We start from the raw sequence: 13,286 nt of genomic DNA on the forward strand, positions 1-13,286 counted from the left end.
TAAGCTACCTGCATGTAACTCAAGGTATATACATTTGTGTGTAGCTCACCATTGCTCTGCATCACGGGCTAAATGAAAAATGTAAAATCAGCTTCCACAGGGGGAATATAAATCCTGACGCAGCCTGATCATAAACATCACATGAGGTCCCACCCTCAACTATAAATCAGAACCTTAACACCTTGCACCAATCATATAACTGTTACCATTTAGCTCAAAGTTTAGCCTCAAAGTCTTATTTAATTTTGTTTATGTTTTGTTGTTGAATTATTTTTTTAATGTTTTTTTATATATGGTCACTATGACACAAATCAAATTTTACAGTTAAATTCTCCTATCGCTATGCAGCTGGTAAAAAGGGGATGTCCCATTAATTTCTGTATTCAGTAAGATTTCATTAGGAGGGAGACTTCCACATTTTTGGTGCTTTAAGTGCATCAGATTTCATCTTTAAGAATTTATGGAAATCTGTGACATTAACGCCCTGGAAGCGAGCACTCTGCACATCCCTGATTTCACCATTTGCATGCACACACACTGCAATCATGGCAACTGCTCTGGGTACCTGGTTCAATATATCTATGCTAATTCAAGGAGCTGGGTGAACTGGGGCGCAGTCTGGATATATAGGTGCCCCCACCCTACAAATCATTAAGAAATAATGAGACTGACCTATAATTTACATGATGTGTGCTAATAGGTTTTCTTTTTGACTTGCATATGAGTCAGCTTCCATGCACTAATCAGAGCTACTGATCAGAGTATCATGATGGTGTACCTGTTTGGGACTGTACAGTTTAACAGGCCTCTGTCCTGTTCTGGTCAGAACAGAAAAAGAGAAAGATGAAGAAAGAAACACTGTACAACACTATACAACACTGTACAACATACTGTACAGGCTGCAACAACAGCTGGCTCCTGGGTTTACTGCTGTGCAAAAATATATACATTAACGCACAATGACATTCCTATGGCCACACACACACACACACACACTCACAGGTACTTCTGCAAGCGCATACAGAAACATTTGCTCACACAAAACCTCCTGAAGTCAGCACATTTATAGATGGTAAACAAGGCTGGGAGCTGCTTAGCCATGCTGGTCAGGCTTCAGGCATTACTAGTGCACATAACATGAACACACACACACACACACACACACACACACACACGTTCTCAGGGCTGTAAACATTAGCAATATTTTCCCATTTCCTCTGCAGGGCAGACGGGAAAGCAGTAGATCTTTCAGGGGGCTGAGCCCTTCACTAGTAATAATCTTCTTTACACTTCACTCTGCCAGGGAGATGAATCATGGTGGATGGGGTCAGTGTGTGTGGGAGAGGCAAGGAGGCATTGATATGCCACGTGAAGGCTGGCTGTTACGCTCTTTTGGTGTGTGCGCATGTATGTATGTATGTTTGTGTGTGTGTGTGTGTGTGTGTGTGTGTGTGTGTGTGTGTGTGTGTGTGTGTGTGTGTGTGTTCACAGGGGCAGAGGGGGGCCAAGGATCCTGTTCAGATATAGTCGGCAGATAAAAGGTGCTGAGCTGAGAGCCTGACACAAATATACATAGATTAATTAGTGGACATTTTTATAAATATTGTGGTCTCTGTCACCCTCATTCTTCCCATTTCCAGAACAGATGATTTATTTACATATATGAAATCATAACAATATTTTTTGGGGTAGAACTACAGTAAACAGCAGGAAAGAATAGTTTGGTATTTCGGGAAATATGCTTATTTACATTTTTGCTGAGAGTTCCAAAAGAAGATTGATGCCACTCTCAGATCTGTACAGTACCTTTACCTGCATGTTTTGTTGCATCGCCCAGAGCACAAACAGAACAGCTGCTAAAAATATATATACAATTTAAAGAATATCATATCTAAGGAAGTGGAAAAGTCTCAACAGCACAAATCTACTACTAAAAATATTAAAAAGCTATTCATGTTGAAGATATAGATGCATGTGTTCCATCAGAAAGGAATAAAGAGCATTACAACTGTTTTCCTATCACCTCTTGTTACTTTTCACATGAACAGCATGACAGGTTTAATGGGCCACGCTCAATAAGCATATAAACCAAACCGTGGTTCTGCTTCACATGAACATTGTTAGTGCATCTGGGCTCATTTTTAACTGGAGGTTGATTTTTGTGCAGATGCATATTTGCATTCATGTGCCTGAATGAGCCTTATTTCATCTAAACCTCTAAAATGTGCACATACAACAAGATTTGGCTTCAAGGTCTTTGTAGTTTACATAACTCCAAAAGCTTTCCATAATCAAAGTTTCCACGTTTTGTTATTCAACCTTTAACTAATCACATTATTACCATTAACCAAACTCCCGCTTAGTTCCTCCTGTGCTCACTATTCTCTCGTGGCGTTGTCTGATGAAACAGAAAAAATGCAGATGGCTCCTTTGGTCTGAAAATTATACTTTCCCACATATGTAAAAAAAATGTTTTATCTTAGTTGGGTCTCTGAACAACATCAAACATAATGTTGGTTTATTCATGACTGTGTGAGGAGGCCGAGTGCTGAATACTCTGGATTGGTCACACCTTTGAAATAACTGGATGCAGATAAAACGCAGGGAACTCGCGAGAGGTCATCTATAATACAACAGTAGTTGAAGTATATGAGATGTAGCATTATCAGGCCTCAGAGCTACACTGTGTGACGTTAGCAGTGACCTGACGGATGAGGACATGGCACTGTGACAGAGACACCTGCTGCTTGTCCCCAGGAGATGTTCACTGCCTACGTAAACTGCTGACCGACTTCTAAACCAAAACAGAATCACCTAAATTTATGGGGGCGAGATCTGCACTGCAGTGACGGGCTGCAACTCAAGATCAGAGGTGTGCCTTCATGATTCAAAATGTCATCCACAGCATATTTCATAGAGGGTGACATTTTTACCAGATATTTATGACAGACACTTATAGTCAGAGTGATATTAGTGTTAGCAATAGAAGTACAACCTTATTTCTGTAGCAGATACCTATAGTTTACTTATTTGTGTATTTTATTTTTGAGCAATTTATACAACTGCATATAGCAATTACTTTTTTTATACATTCATAATTTATATAAAAAAAACACATGATCTTATATGATGCCCTGTTTAAGATTAATCTACCTTAACTTACAGTGAGATAAGTAAGGGATAATATTTAGCTAATTTGAGGAAGTTGACACAGAGATTTTAAAGGTTTGTGCTGCTGTTGGACAATATTGTGTCAAATTGTGTTGGTTCTAGAATTTAGTCTCCCGTCATGAATGTGTGCGTCAACCTGAGATATTTATACATAAATGATCAATTTCATTGTTTCACAAGAGGAAGAGTCAGAGGATTGGAAAGAGGGTTTATGTTATGGACCTTTTTTAAAAGATTTTCTGTTGTATGGACTTATATTATGGTCGTTTAACTTGTTCTCCTTGTATTTTGGTTTCTAGATTTGTGACCTGTGTTTAGTTATTTGTTTGTACTTTGAGTTCTCTGTTTCCTGTCTTATTTTGAAACTTTTTTCCTCCACCTTTCCTAGTGTGTTTCACCTGTGTTATCCAAAGTTATCCAAAGTTATTCCTGCCTCCCTTGTGTATATAAGCTTTGTCTCAATTCGGAGGCTGCCTCCTCCAACACGGCCCACGAACGCCGTCTCCTTCATGGGCCAGGAAGACCACGAAGGACAAACCTAAATGAGATGGTCTGGTCTACAGTGGATTTCTGTGATCGCCGCCAACAGCTGGTAACCAGTTGTTACTGTTGTCTAGCAACAAAGCTGCTGTTCGATACGCCAAGATAGTTTAATGCCCCTTGAATTGTTTTTTTTTTGGTACCATTAGCTGTTCGGTTGAGCGTGATACTCAAGCATTGGACTTCCGGTCGCTCACCGGTGCCATTACCACTTTGAAAAACGGTTCATGACTGAAGCGCAATGAATGGGATATGTTGGGCCAAGAAGGGTCCACCTGCTGGAGCCTTCGTTTCTCGGGGAGAGAAGGAGGATTTAATGGAGCCTTCGAGTTGCAATCGATCTTCAAACGCAGCCTCTGAAAAATGCGGCATCTGAACTGAGACACAGCTCGAGTCTCTGTGTTTCCCTTTGTCTTTGTCAGGTCGGCGGTCCAGTCTTGTGTGCTCCTTTTTTTGTATCCCTTCTGCCACTGTACGCCTGTTTTGTGTTTGTTTGTTTTAAATTGTCCTTCACCAGCTTTTGATTGCATTTTGCCTGCATTGAGGTCCTCCTGCTGGAACGTGACAGATGCATCTCATTGCATTCAGCACAAGAGAATTTGCTCAATGGTAGTGGGTGTAAAACTGGTGCACTAGTGGTAAGTCAGTAAGTAATATCATGGATGTTTCCAGAGGTTCATACTATCTGAGCCTTGATGTGAATCTTTGCAGAACATTATCCTCCTGCTGTCAAGCATTTTTCATCAATGAGAAATTTCATCAATGACATCCACATATTTCACAGTAGGCCCGTTTCATTTGAGTGAACCGCTCCGTTACAAACGCCTACAGCATCAGAGATAAAAAAAATCTGAAACGTGAGAAGTCGAGACATGATATTTGTCCTTCTCTCTCTGTCTGTCTTCTCTGCCTGTCTGTCTGCCAGTCTGTCTCGCCTTGGTTTCAGCTCCAAAGCAGCTGCTTACCAATGGCCAGCAGTCGCTTTGAAGAGATGCCCCGCTATGCTGAATTCTGATTGGGTCAGTGTGATAAGATGCACTGCAATGTCTGACAGCTGTGCACCAGAGACCGTGTTGATGGAGGGGAGGCAGAGTCAGAGAGACGGCCTAGGTGGGAGAGATGAGGAAGAGGGAGCTCGAGACAGATGAATACAAAAAAAGAGCGAGGTGTGAGAACAGAAAATGGTGAAGAGGAAGAGAGGAGAATGGAAAGGTAGAAAATAGGAATGCTCAGAGACCAGGGTGAGAAAAAGACAGGATGTTTAAAGCCGCATGTCTGATATTAAAGCTCAGGGTGTCGGCTACAAGGCAGCTGAGGTTTGACACTGAGGGGTAGGATGGGGAGGAGGAATGAGGGGTCTCTGTTACTCTCCGTCAGAGAGGAGAATTGACATAACGAATAGTACAATCTGTAGCTAACAATCTGCACCACTGCCCTTCAACAGCCATGATTTACCACCACGCTCCCTGGGTACTACATGTTCTGCAACTATGTAGCACTATGCCTGCATGTCATTAATAAATTCATAAACCTATAGCAAATGTGTGCACGGAGAAAAAACACATACACTCCTGTGACATTTGAGCTGAAGCCAAATATCAACATCATTGATTCACTGCTCATCTCGCCAACAAATCACACTGTTGCCTCGCCTGCAGTAAAAACACCACATTACACCCTGATGCAAATGAGCTGTAGTGGCTGTGATGCATGGACGTGGATGTGGTGTCTTCAGCCGATACAAGCCGCCAACCATCATGTTGATCTACTCCAACACCAACATGTACGTTATACGGCTTATGAATGGCCCGGGAGACGAGGCTTTACCGTGGGCTGCGGTGAAAGAGCCCATAGGCCACGGGTTCTTTATAGTGAGTAATGATGTGTGTGAGTGCGCGTGCTGTGTGCATGGTGTTTGTGCGTAGGAGTTGACGGTTTTCCCCCGGTAACGAGAGGGCTTGATGGCATATTACGAATATGAAAAAGCCACAAAGTCGTGAGCACAAACACAGAGAGTAGCATGCAGAGAGGATCTCCGGGGAGCAGAGTGAAATGTGAGCGAGTAGGCGCACACGTGAGAGGGTTAACGACACTGGAGCTGCTGAGGAGATGTCAGGGCTGAGATGAGAGGCTGATGCTTCAGATCAGCATGTGATTATCTCAGGGACTTGAACCTGTGAGCTGCGTCCATTATTTCCTCAGGGTTTATGACGAGTGCTTTTGAGCATAAGTGTGTGCATGTATGAATAATAAAAAGAAACAATGTATGCGGGAAAAGTGTGTGGGTGAATCTGTGAATTAATACAACACACAGGTTTATTGAAGAGCTAGACAGTTGGACAATGCAGCAATGTCTTCTTATGAATCATGAGTTCAGCTCTTGCAGGTCCTGACCAGACACCACAAATACAATATTGAAAAACATTATTCTTTATCTACATAGTTAACTTCGGTTTAATTTCCCAACAAGGTCACAAGTGATGTTTTCAAGTAGTGCTGGGAGATATGGTCGTATATCAAAATAAAACAACAAAACTTCAGTCAATATCGATAATTATCACAATAAATGTCGCATTATTTGTTGAATTTTTTTTCTCCTGAGTGAAGGTTGTGGTTTTAAAGTCTTGTTTATGAGCAGAGAATGACAAACACTTGATAAACAGCAAAACATTTTACAAATCTGAGGTCCATCAATACTGTGTTATGTCTCCCCAATGTGCTTACACGATGCAGAAGCATTATATTAATATATATTGGATTGGACTTTTGTTATATTGCTATTGATGAAATTAACGTTGTGATGATTATTGATATTGTTTTAATGCCCATTCAGCCTTATAAATTCTAAACCTTCAGCACAGTCAGGAATACAATTCTGGCAAGGAACCCCAGGGTACACTGAGTCCCTTTTTACTTCTTCCTCTGACTATAACACAATTTATGTATATTTGTATGTAATTATTTATATATATTATTCATCAATACTACAAAATATGGCTAATACTGGAATAAGCCTGTGAATTAATGAGGAATGTCAACTGCCCGTTGTTGCTAAAACCCTAAAAAACCATGACCTGCTCAGTGTCCTCAAATGTCGCTACGGCCTGACAGATTTAAATAATAGCTGTGCAGACCCAGTCAGATGGATGTCATGACATCACGTCTGGGCTATAGCCTCTATTCCACCTGCTTCTGCTATGCAATCTTTCATTCAGCATAACTTTCATTAACCTTGCAAAGCAGAGAATCCATCTTGCCAGGCTCTAAGATATTTGCATGTGGCCGGACCACAGTGGTTCGGACCAATCAGGATCCTGTGAGTCATCGAAAGTCACTAGTCAACATCGTTCAGAGATATTTTTTAAAACTCTCGTGGAAAACTGACTATTTAGTCCTGGTTGGTTTCGGACCTGCTCTCCTTCACAATGCTGTACAACAACAATCCTTCTCTTTATTCGACCGTCCAAACAATAAGCGCTGAAAAAGGTTTAAATTTGTTTTTGTGATAAAGTGAGTCATTTATTAGCTAACTTTACCTGCAATCTCACTACATCCACAAGGAAGAAAAAGTGTTGTTTAGCACCAGCAGCTTCTTCTTTATTTTTGTGAAGCAGTGAGCGTCGCAGAAAATAAAGTTCATGCTGAAAAGGTTACCTGATAAACAGTGATGAGTGAGGTGATATTGTAATAAAGGTAATAGAAAATATGTCTTGTCTACAGGCCTTTATTCGCTGTGTAACAATAACTACTGTCGATCTATTGATGTTGGGTACAAATCCTTTATTCCACAAGTAACTGAATCCTTCCCACAGCACAACTCATGTTTGAAGAAGTCAACTGATTAATGGAGTCGGAGGTAAAGCCCTGACTGCTCTGAGAGACGGACTGAAATCTCAGCAGCCAGAAGAATAGACAAACAGATTCAGTCCATTCAGTGAGTGATGCTTGGCTGAGTTCATCGTGATGAGATGCTCTGAGCACTGTCTATCCAACACTCTCACTCAGATTATTAATATTTATCAGCATCTGCCAACAATTGCGCCAAATACACAATGAGACTCAACTGTATGCTCAGTTTAACAAACAATAAAACTTAATTTTTCCAGGTTCTATTACTTGAGATCTCTACACTCTCACAGCCTTTGACATTAAAGGAGAAGCTGATTGATTTAAAAGAAGAAAAGAAAGGGGAGTAAACTTGATTATGAAGAAGCCTGAGCACAACATGCAACATGTCTGAATAATTTAAAATGTTCATTTCTTCGCACACACCCCCTAGTGGACTGAACCAGCCAATGGGACAAATTGATGTAACCCAAAACATTGAGCAGGTTGCACTCAAACTGAGTCCTTTTTTAAATACCTTGATTAACCACATTTGTATTCATATGTTATTAAATATTATCTGTTCTTGAGACAAACTTCTGTTCATAATTTGTAGCTCTTGTGCGGAAGTAGTGCGTCCACTTACCAAGTGTCCTTGGCCGAGATACTGAACCCCAAATTGCCCCTGATGGCAGTGCGTGATAGACATGTGATAGAGAAAGTGCTGCGCACCGATGCACTGTATGAATGTGTGTGTGAATTGGTGAATGGCAAAGTTCCTTGAGTGGTGTCTCCATGGGTGTGTGTGTGTGTGTGTGTGTGTGTGTGTGTGTGTGTGTGTGTGTGTGTGTGTGTGTGTGTGTGTGTGTATGGGATAAATGACTGTTCTTGTAAATGTTTATGAAAAAAACACAAAAAAACAGCAAACACAATGTAAAATGGGCAATAAAGTCCCACTGGACATGTGGTAAAGATTCCTGAATACTTTAACACACAGTTCATTGCTACACAACAGAGTTCAGGTGAGAATCTCATTAATGTCTAAAGGCTGCAGTCAGTGGGAAAGGCTTCTGAGAGCGTTAATCCCACTCCTGACGAAGTCGAGCCTTGCTGCTGACTGAAGAACCTTACAAGGGGGAGCACAGCGGCCCGCTGGCAGCGACCATGGAGTTGCTAAACAGGGGTGGACTTCACATAACAGCCACTCAATGAAAACAAAAGCCCGGCCCTGTCTGCTAAACCTCTCTTCCCCTTGCCGGAAAATCTAATAACCGATGTTCGCAGCATCTCCTCCGCCTCGTCCAAGGCTGACGCATCCTTATTACAATAGATTGGCCTCAATTGATTTGTCTTTAGAAGCCTCAGGGAAAAAAAGAGGCCGAATTGATTTTCTGGTTTACAGCAGAGGCATGGGAAAAGTTTGTGCATGGGGTGAAATGGAAGGCAAGACACCTGGACGGCATGTACGCGTGAGTGTGTGCCAAGGTAGATCGTACAGGCGTGTTCGTGGGATGAGGTGTGAGTGAGTGAGTGAGTGTGTGTGTGTGTGTGTGTGTGTGAATGTGTGTGCTCCGTGCCAGCGCTTCTACAGGAGATAAACAAGGACATTTGTCTGATACTGCAGCAGCTCACCTGTCATTTTAACTCAAGTGCCAAGAGATGTTGGTCCACTCATCTATCAATCTCTCTCACCCACCCACCCACCCACCCACACCCACCCACACACCCACACCCACCCACACACACACACACACACCCACACACACACACACACACACACACACACACAATGAGGCAATGAGGCTGCTGTCTGTGGTAAAGTTAAGCCACATCACCACAGGGACACTGTTTGTCAGCATGAAAAACTTACAAAAGTGAAATCACACTATTCTTCTGTGAATGCGATTCAGTTTACATTTTCAATGAGCTGATTCTTTTGACCAGGGTGACTTGATATTGAACAACAACAGCACCTCTTAACACTACAATCAAAGTTACTAATTACAATTGTCCAAAAACTAAAATGTGAATTAATGCTTTAAAAAGCTTGTATTTAAGATCCACAGTGAGAGAAAATGAAAAAATTACAAATTTGAAGGGTATGAGTCAAGCTTCAAAATCCTGAATCCAACAATTCCTGTAATGCAACTTGATGTAAAGTTTCATTAGAACTTCCCTGGCTCTAAAATGTCCTCAATAATCAAACTCAGTTCAAAATACAGGTTTTCTGTCAGTGTTTGAACACTTTAAGGACTAAGAGACAATGTATGACTAAAGGGTTGGTAATTTGTTTCTGAAACACTCTTTATCCAAATGATTGTCTGGCATACCTGTCTGTCACTAACTGACCTGCCTGCCTGTGTGATCCCTGCCCATGTCTGGGGAGGCACACACCACTGAAGCAGAGACGAAAGACACAAGTTAGCGACCGCCTCACAGAAACGTCGGCTTCCAGCAGTTGTCAGTCAGTGCATGGGTGGTATTCATCAGTTGCATTTTTCAAAATGTAGCCTGCTTTTGCTATCTTTTTTCCTGGATTACCAACCCTACCTTTAATCCTGACTCAAGATAACTCTGATGACATCATATCAGGAGACACTACGTCCACAGCCTGAGAAGGACTTTCCGTGGCAAGAAAATGACCTTTAAAATCAGAGGGGCCAGTTTCCCAGAAAATTGTGTTTTTATGTCTCTATACTTGCCACAGTAGTGGCCAGAGGCATGATGCTTTCGTCTGTCTGAGGGAAACATATTAACTCTGACTCAAGGATGAACGGATTCGATTTTTTATGAGGTCAAGGTTCAAGGTCTATTACGCCAAAATACATTTAATAACTTTCATTAAAAAATCTTTTTTTTTACATCTATGTCCATGTAAACTGCAATTTGCATAGTAAACAACAGCTGGGCCGTTGTATTTATTTAACTAATGGGTAAATATTGCTTTAAATGTACTTCATAACGCAGAACTATTTACATGAAATGAACCTTCTGAAGATTAAATAAACTGTAAATGATTTAGTAGTTAGTTGACTGTCAGAAAAATAATTGGCTTACATTTTAACAATAGGTCATTAAGCTCCTTAGAAATATTCTTGGTTTATCGTTATAATTGATTGAATGATTTTAGGATTTAGACTGGGACAGACAAAACACATTTCATTTCATGACCTCACCTTATTATATAAACAAGCAAATCAAGACAGTAATTTACAAATTAAAGGACCAGTGTGTCAGATGTACAGGATATTTTAGCAAAAATGTAACAATTCTAATAATGTTTTCAGTAGTGTGTAATGACCTGGAAGTAAAAATCATTGTATTTTAGTTAGCTAATATTGAACCTTTATATCTACATATAATGAGGAGCATGTAGACCAAACACCAGCTCCAGTAAGGGTAATTTAAAGTTTACCTCCAGGCCACCATAGGAAAGGGAGGGTGTGGGTTGGTTGTAATATCAAACATCACCACTAGGTTTCACTAAATCCTACACAGAACCTTTAATTGCTTATAAAAAAGAATCTTTACTTACAGCCTTAAACTTGACACAATAATCATACCACAATTAAACTGACTTTGTCATGTTCATGTTTTCTTTAGTTAGGTTTACATGTACGTGCTTAATGTCAGCAAATCTGTGGATTTCTATCAACTTTTCTTTTAACAATCGTTTTCAAGAAGTGACATAAAAAACTAACTCTGATTCATCAAGACAATCCATTTGTGTTTGGTTTAATGATTTGGTCACTTTGTGTATTGCTCTTGTCAGCTACTATCTTACAGACACAGCTGACGTGAGAGAACCTGTGTTTGTATTTGATTCTTTACTGTCAGCACTCTCTGTACGAGTGAAGGCAGGTAACAGTGAGTGACAGGACGACATGAAGGATGTGTCTGCGGTGCAGGAGGCAGAAGCATGGACCGAAACACCAAGGTGTATATTTATGTTATCTCATCTTCCATCTCAGCCAGGCGTAAAGACTTTGCAATCTTCCATCTTATTTATCCCTTGGTTTTTTGGGGTTCAGCTTGAAAATGTGCACAAGCTGGTTGAAACATATCAAGTAAAAATGCTCCTGCCTTCATGCTTTTACTACGAAACATACAAACAAGCTCTTTCCACCCAGTTCAATGTGTAAAGCTCCAGACCACTCACTAACATAATCTACCAGGAGTACACGCAGTCACAGGAAAAGGTCAAGCATAACAAGAGCAAAGAGAAACAGACAAGTGAATATTCTATTGATTAAATCGTCTAAATGTGTCTTTCCACAGCCTCCGGTCCGTTCTTCTGCTGTAGCGTCTCTGAACGCAGCAGTTTGCTGCATCAGTCTGTGGCGCGGCTCAACCTCTCCAAGTCAACCGGCTCAGGCTGTGATTTACAGTCACGCAGCTGCTGTAATGGACAGTATTTCGTTACGACAGGGTGTTGGTGGGTAACTAAATTGTTTGTGAGCATCCTGATGCAGTGACACTGTTAAGATTCACAGCTGCTGAGCAGCGAAAGGGATTTTTCTAACACACTGACTCAGTGCTTCTCCGAATCCTCCTGAAGCAATGAGAGTATGTGGTGGGGATTCAGAACAGCCAAGTGACAATGGGAACATTTTAACAGTGCTTGTGTTTAACTCAAAAAGTCTTGCTCTTTAGAACATTGTTTTGTGTCATTGGCAAACTGTGGCCCTCCCTGTCGATCAAAAGCTAAATGGAGAGATGTTTGCTACAGCTTGTTTTCTGCATCTGCCCCCTCCCCAGACCCCATCCACATATCCCCCGCTCATTTGCCCTTTCCCTCTGTCTTCCCATCTCTCATTCCTGGGGCTCAGCGATTGTTCTTGTTATCGCTGAGGAGTGCACAGGGTTTTGTGTCAGTGTGTTTGATGACGAGGTGGCAGTGGTGAAAAATGAGGCAGGTGGTGGCAATTCATCAACACTTGAGCAGCGCTTGGTGGCGTTCTGGCAGAGAGAGGCGAGGCGGCGCTTAACGCGACACTGAAGGTTTTTCAGTGTGAGGCCGGGCATGATGAAATGGATGCGGTTTCTCCTCCGCTGCATCAGACAGACAGCAGGGAGGATGGATAAAGAGAGGAGGAGAAAGGGGGAGGGGAGGGAAGAGGGAATGGTCTTTTCTCTGCAGGCCTCCACATCAAGCAGCGGCTTTTCTCCCCCTGCAACTCCCTCCACATCATCCCCATCAGCACCTTCCTCCTCTCAGGCAGTCTTCAAAGGTGTGCTCTATAAATGTGCAACGTGCACTTTTTACCTTTGTCTTATTCCTATGCAATTTGTATCTCTGTTGGCATGGAAACAGATGAAAGAATACCAATAAAAACTGAATGAAAAGAGAGAAAAACTCTTTCACAGTCCAATGATGCCATATCTGCAACTCCTCTCCTCCTGCTCCCACCCACCCTTTAACTTGATTTATCTCCCTCCCTGTCATCTCTGCTCCCTACCCCCTGAATCAGCATGTTAACACACACACACACACACACACACACACACACACACACACACACACACACACACACACACACACACGCACAAGAGAATGCTAATGGGCATAATGCATTCCCTAACCCAAAGATAAAAAGTACTGACTGGTCCAAACGCCCCAAAATGTTCTTTGAATCAAACTTTGTCCTCACAACGACAGAAAGACAGGTGCACACACACACCTACGCACAAGCCCCTTGACAATAACACTTTCTGACCTTTTCGCAATTTATCTCCTTCCCTCCTATCTA

At 41.6% G+C, this 13,286-nt stretch overlaps 1 protein-coding gene and 1 long non-coding RNA gene across 7 annotated transcripts in view; one reads left to right on the top strand and one right to left on the bottom strand.

The window, feature by feature from the left end:
• LOC117771491 (endonuclease V-like) overlaps positions 1-13,286 on the bottom strand; it is a 91,962-nt gene that overhangs the window by 29,326 nt on the left and 49,350 nt on the right. The window contains exon 9 of one of the 6 annotated variants that reach the window (XM_034601922.1): positions 10,239-11,935. The exons of the other annotated variants lie outside the window; for them this stretch is intronic. The gene's annotated coding sequence lies outside the window, so the exon portion shown is untranslated. Of the gene's footprint in view, positions 1-10,238; positions 11,936-13,286 lie in introns of those variants that run through there. 6 annotated transcript variants of the gene reach the window in all.
• LOC117771508 lies at positions 4,015-6,250 on the top strand. Its single transcript, XR_004615605.1, has 2 exons — positions 4,015-4,145; positions 4,280-6,250. It is a non-coding gene; the product is annotated as an uncharacterized LOC117771508 (long non-coding RNA).

The sequence above is a fragment of the Hippoglossus hippoglossus genome, chromosome 1 (assembly GCF_009819705.1).
Source record: "Hippoglossus hippoglossus isolate fHipHip1 chromosome 1, fHipHip1.pri, whole genome shotgun sequence".
NCBI lineage: Eukaryota > Metazoa > Chordata > Actinopteri > Pleuronectiformes > Pleuronectidae > Hippoglossus > Hippoglossus hippoglossus.